Source organism: Mesoplodon densirostris, chromosome 4 (assembly GCF_025265405.1).
Source record: "Mesoplodon densirostris isolate mMesDen1 chromosome 4, mMesDen1 primary haplotype, whole genome shotgun sequence".
In the NCBI taxonomy this organism is placed as follows: domain Eukaryota; kingdom Metazoa; phylum Chordata; class Mammalia; order Artiodactyla; family Ziphiidae; genus Mesoplodon; species Mesoplodon densirostris.
Genome location: NC_082664.1, coordinates 45,356,653 through 45,363,629, shown reverse-complemented (window position 1 = coordinate 45,363,629; position 6,977 = coordinate 45,356,653).

The window sequence follows — 6,977 nt, the reverse complement described above, 5'->3', positions numbered from 1 at the left end:
AAGCTCATAAAACTTTTGAAAAGGAAACTAAGACCTCAGAAACTAGCTCAGATGTAGCCAGTTGAGCCACTGAAGAAAAGTAGAGGGGTCCCTAGATCAGTGAAAAAGTGGGGAAAGTTCTTAGGATGGATACTTTCTCTCCCAACACTTCATCCCTTAGAAGAGAAAAAGAGTCAGGTGATGGATGATTCCTTCTCCAAACACATAAAAGAGCAAACAAAGCAACAACCATTTATTAAATGCTAAATATGTGCTAGGTTGGTTGAAAAGGGTCAGAAGCTAAATGTGATGAATGGCTGAGAGAAATGAAGGACGGCTATAGCATTTCACCTCCAGCCCTCACGTAGGAACTTATCAGCTAGATTGGAGCTAAAGAGCTGGTCTTTCTACATGCAGTCCTGCAACAATTTTCCAGACTGCAGCAAGAGTAATCTTTTCAAAGAGCAAACCTTCAACAGATTCCCAGTGCCCCTGGGGATAAACTCTAAATTCCTTATGGTGGCTGACAAGGCCCTTTATCATCTGGCTTCGGCTTACATCTCTAGCCTCCTCTTCAGCTTCCACTCCACATTCCAGGCATTCTGACATTCACCAGGCTTTTCCTCAGGTGTTCTCTCAGGTTGGACTCATCTTGTCTCCTCTATCTAGCTAACTCCTGCTTACTTTTCAAGTCTCTGGTTAAATGTCACCTTCATCGGGAAAACTTAGCTGTACCCGCTGTGTGCTCCTATTATAATCACTGCTTTCCTTGTCAAAGCCCTTTCTGTATATAATTAAATTCTCTGGTTTAATTGTCCTTCTCATCTGGACTGCAGGCTCAGTGAGGGCCAGGGCTGAGTCTCCCCTGTTCACCTTGATAGTACAATGCATGACCAGGGAGCAATAAATATTTACTGAATGAATGAATAAGTGCATGAATAAGAGAAATAGCCTAATTATATTCAACTTCTCCAAACTTTCTTTAAAGAGGTACTCTAATTGATGCAAGTGCATATCAAAATAAAGAGGACACACGTTGTGATGGTGGTGGTCCTGGGGATGCTGGGAGTCCTTCACTCAGCACTTTAGTCCTGCGTCTTGTACTCGCTTAACAGATATATGTGTACATGCACAAATGCTTCAAGAAATTTTTCAAATTAATTTTTCAAGCGTCTAGTGGAAAAAAAACACTGATACACTGGCCAGTTGTTTTTAATTCTTAAAAAAAAAGATACCTTCATTCAACAATAGGGGACTAAATAAATTATGATTCATAACATAGTTATCTTTAAATGCATGGGAAAATAATAATATTATTAATAATATAATATTAAGTTTCTTTACAAAGTACACAAATTACATATATAGAATAAGCTAATCTCTCCCACATAAAAAGAAATTTCATAGTATATACTGTATTTACATAATAAAAAATTGAAAGGAAATGCATTGAAGAGTAAATTGTGATTATTTCTGAGGATCATCACATGTAAACTGCTTTTCTTCCTTACATTTTTCAGGATTTCTCTCAGAATGAGTGTGTATTACTTTCATTAAAACACCAAGGGTTATCAAAAAATTTCTGTAATAAAATGAATTCTTTTATGTGTAGGCAGTTGTTTCAAAATTTAAGACTAAAGGATAGGCATTAATATTTTTCATGCAGCAGAGATATACTTAAAAATATTTTATACTGAATAGCTATAATAATGCAATGACCTTTAATGCAGATGCTACGAGGAGACACTACAAAACTATAATCATCTTAAATTTAACTTAAATATCCTTATGTTCAAAGTTTTTCGTATTTCTCAAGGGGAAACAATTTTATTAAAGAATATTTTGTGGACTTCCCTGGTGGTCCAGTGGTTGACTCTGGGCTTCCACTGCAGGGGGCACAGGTTTGATCCCTGGTTGGGGAACTAAGATCCCACACGCTGCACAGCGTGGCAAAAAAAAAAAAAAAAAAAAAAAAGAATAGTTCATGAAATGGCTTAGAAAGTAAATTAATGCACATATTATTATGCCAAGCATAAATAAAATGACATTTTAAAACAAGACTAAAGGAGAGGCTAGAGGCAATTAACTAACTGTATAGTTACTGGAAGTGGATTGGGGAGAGGCTAACTCGGGCAGAATTACCTCTTGAAATAGTCAGGCCATAAGCAGCAGTTCAGACAGCTAGTCTGGGAAAGTCCCTCACCTGCACCACCTATCTCAATAGATCTAGGAAGTTGCTTTTTCTTTTGCTTGAACAATAGGCCCAGTGATAAGCAAAACTGCTCTCCTCCAAAGCTCCCTGAAGTGCAAAAAGACTAAGGAGATCAAAGGGACCATTAGCCCCTCCCTGAACTTCAAAGGTTTGTCCTATGGGAACTCTGAGAAGCAGCTGTGAGATTACTTGGAGACTTCCATTACAGTGTATAAATATAACATTACAAATATCTTGGTCACCATATTTTTATTTCCTCACTGTGGTTGCATTTTAGGTTTTACAGTTTTGTACACATATTAAAAGGAGTAACAAATCAAAATATATTAGGACTAGAGACTTACCCACCCCAGTGAGTCCTGAGGCACTATTCTTAGCATTACATTCATATCATGCTAAGTCTAGCTTTTCAATGTCTTGATCGTTTCTATACTTCCTCATTCAGAAAAAAGTAATAAAACAAGCATTTTATTTCACACAGTTTGTGTTTTAATGCAATATTAAAACAAAACAATTTAACTTTCCTGGACTAGTTTCACAGACTTAGTCCCTGTAATGATCAACGTGTCTGTTCTAAACCAGCTTTAGGATGGAGCTGACTCTATGAATGGCAGAAGAGAGGAAAAAACCTGGATTCTCAATAATATCATTGAATCAACTAACCCTGAACTTCACCCTGCTTCTGATCTCTTTTACATGATCTAATTCACTCACTTATTTAAAAACTAGATTGAGTTGGTTTTTCTGTTATCTGTGGCCAAAGTACCCCAACCAAAGTTTAGATTTGATTATTAGGCAATGGGGAGTCACTGAAGAGATTTAAACAGGAGACTGACATAATCAGTTTGCATTTTATGAGGACAGCAGTGGCAGAAGTGCTGAGGATGGAGGGTGGGATGGGAGACAGGCTAAAAGTTACTGAGGCCTTACTATGTGCTTTGTGCTAGTCTAAAACACTTTACGTATATTAATTCATTTCACACTTCCAAAATTCTATGAGGCATGTAATATATTACCCACGTTCAATAAGAGGAATCTGAAGTCCAGAAACATTAAGCTGTCCAAGACCACATAGCTAGTAAGTGGCAGAGCCAGGATTTGAAGCCACTTTTATTATAGACATTTCTTTATGCCTCCCTCCTGCCCTCCAAGCCATAATCAGAAGAAGCTCATCTTACTCTCAGCCTCAAATAGACCTAATTGATATAAAAGTAAGCCCAGCCCCTTTGCAGTAATTGACACAGAAATAGGCTGGCAACTCAATTATGGTTTGGCTTCTAACCGCCAATTCATACTGCATACTTCATAGGGTTATTGTGAGAACTGAATGGGCTACTGCTTACAACATACTTGGTATGGGGTAGGCCCACAATAAACGCTAGCTACTACTATTATGATTGTAGACCACTATTATCAAGGAAAACAGAGAAGAAATGTTCAGAGAAGGAGGGCAAAGGATAGTGGTATGACAGAAGCCAAGCAAAGAGTTTTCAGTAGAGCACAGCAGGATCAAATGCCACGGAGGAATAAAGGGACATGAGAGTAGAAAAGAGTTTATTGGGTCTAGCCTTTATAACGGGTGACTTTTTTTTTCTTTTTTTTTTTTGGCCAACCTCTGTGGCTTGCAGGATCTAAGTTCCCCAACAAGGGATGGTACCCATGCCCCCTGCAGTGGAAGGGCGGAGTCCTAACCAATGGACTGCCTGGGAATTCCCATAAAGCGTGACTTTTGCCATTAAGGTGTTAGTGGAAGGGCTGAGGTGGAAGCCAACCAATTGGTTGAAGAGCAGACTTGCACCTGAGTGGAGACAGTGAGTGGCTACCTATTTATTGCAGACTAACAGTTTCACTGTGATGGAAAGAAGAGGAAGAAACCATGATAGCAGGTCTCCAGATGGAGCACATTTATAAACTTTGAGGCAGTAGCTAGCAAAGGTACCACTGACAATTCAGGTGAGAGAAACAATGATGGGACAAGTCCCAAAGAAGACTGAAAGAGAGGGCATCAAGCTCACAGGTGGAGGGAGGCGTTAGTCTTGAAGAACTGGGCGGTCTCCCTCCCACTAAGACTGGGGGGAAGGAGGTTAAGAGTAAGCTCAGACATAGATGCATTTATAGGAGGGGAGAACATTGTGGGAGTGCACCTATGGAATTCTTCATTTTTCTTAGTGAAACGGTGGCAGAATCATCTGCTGAGGAGTGTGAAGTAAGCACAGTAGTGGTCAAGGATAGCTGCTGCTGGATGAAGCAAGCCTGGAAGACAGGTAAGATAATTCTAGAGTGCTGTGCTGGGAGCATAGCTAAATTGAAGACCAAGAGTTTTCGATAGCTTTAATATGTAGGTAGGAATACATAATTCTCCCCAGTCCAGATGCAGATATGTGAATCAGCCTGTCCATGTCTTTGGGCAGGTTATGAAAGTTCGAATGAGGTTGAAAGTATGGGAAATGGGGACCATTCGACCATAGTGCTCTCTGGTTCCTCATACTCTCCTGGGGCCTCAGTTCTACAAGCAAAATCTGTGCCTACAATGGGGATTGCCAACCTCTGTTCTCAAAGGGAAAGAGGGTCAAAGAGCAGACTGTCAGCACTCACCCCTCCCCACCACAAGTTCAAAGGGAAGAATCAAATTGTTAACTAAAACACTTTACCTGGGAATCTCATAGTGTTCCAGGATTACAGGTGGTAAAACAATATACTAATATTCATACTTTGATTAAATTCTATAGCCCTCAAATTTGATGTATGCCTTTTCTTTCATTTAGGATAAAACAAAGCTAAGGACACTCATATTCATGGCTTTATGTATAACAGATAGGATTAGTAGGATTAAGAACCACATGGCATGTAAAATAAAACTACACAAATATTTAATTGTGGTTTGAAACAGACGTATCTTTAAACATTGTATGTACATTTGGAAATAGTTTTGTTTTGTACTTTTTAAAAACCATAAATTGGATCACATTGTACTTATTATACATCTCATTTATTTACCCTTAAGGTATTTAGGAGGTCTTTCCATGTAAGCACCTGTGGCAACTTGTAATTTCCAAAGACGCCACAGCCAATACTTCTGGTCCCACATGCTCTTTAAGAACTTTGCCTCTCCCCAATCAAGAGATAGGGTCTATTTCCCCTCCTCTGGAACCTGGACAAATAGAGTGCAGCAGAAATGACACTGCATAATTTCTAAGGCTCAGTGATAAAAGGCAATATGCTTTTACCTGGCTCTCTCTCTCTGTTGGCATACTTGCACTTGGAACCCAGCCACTAAGCTGTGACGAAGCCCAAACTAGCCTATACTAAAAGACAACATGGTCTACATGAGATCAAACTGCGGTCTCCAGCCAGCATCAACCATCAACAGGAGAGTGAAAAGTTTTCAGATGATTCCAGTCCTCAGCCTCCAGTCTTCCACTTGAAGCCCTATGCATGATGGAACAGAGAAAGTCATCCCTGTTGTGCTCTGTATGAATTCTTGACCCACAAGAATCTGTGAGCATAAATAGTTGTTTTATACCACATGCTGTGGGGTAATCTGCAATGCAGCTATAGTAGCGGGAGGAGTGCCAATATATGTCTGTTTCAATCTTTTAAACAATTACATAATTAACAGTAATATTCTATAGTATTTATGTATCATAAGATCATTCCTGTATTGATAGATACTTAGGTGGTCTGGGATTATTTATTCCTGCTATAGACAAGGCTGAAATAAATAAGCTTCTACATGTCTATTTGTGCACAAATGTATTTCTGTAAAAACTTATAAATGAGTTAATAAATACATGTAAGATATTTAGGACAGTGCCTGGCACATAGTAACACATTATATTATTTTTATCACCATAGGTTGACCTTCTAGATAGAAGGTGATAGTACTTGATTAACATCTTTAGTGACAAGGACCTTAAGAGCTATCTAACAGTTACGCTACAATGTATTCTACTTTTTAGTTTAGATTACGGCAAAAATTGCAAACAGTCAGAGAATTATATCCCTGAAAACATTCATCTGCTGCAGTCCTGCCCAGTTCTACATTCAGTTTAAAAAACTTAACTTCCTCCGTGTGCTGGTGAGTTAACACTACCTGTGTTCCTCTTATGGAAATCGTGGCTGTGGACTAGAGCGGAAAGAGCGGAACCTACCGCTCAGGCGCGTGCGGCAGTTCTCTTCCCTCTGCATTCGTGCAGGGGCACCACTTGTTAAGAGCAGGCGGGGAGCAGGTTCAGGACACCTCTTGACTGGTGCTTCTCACCCTATCATAGTTCGGGTCACAAGTTTAGGAATGTGCTTCTTAGCCATTGTCACTCTCTTTCAACACCTCTAACTCCTCCCCAGGCGTGCTTGCAGCTGCCCCCACACCTGTTAATCCCATTTACTTCTAGTTTTCCTGGGCGGGGTGAAGGGGATAAGGAGAGAGGAAGAGGACTACCTGTCCACTTTCTCTTGCTTCGAAGGGGCAAAGACTAAACCTAATTCACATTGCAAACGACCAGGTTTCATCAGTCATTCCCATATTTTTCACAGTTCAAAGTTTTAAACTTCCTCTCCTTTTCAGGGGTTTTTCTCTCCAGATTTGCTCCATTTTTAAGGGACGCAGGTAGCCCTCCCCCCGCCCCCGGTCAGATCTAAGGTTAAACGTTGTACAGCTGAGGAAAAGCATTTTTAGGAGACTTGTCCAAGGCCGGAGCAGCAGGCCCGGAGAGGGCAGGCTTCGCGGCAGCTCCATGGGAGCGCCTGTCCCGCCCATCCTTCCCGGGCCTCGCGTTGCAAGATCCGC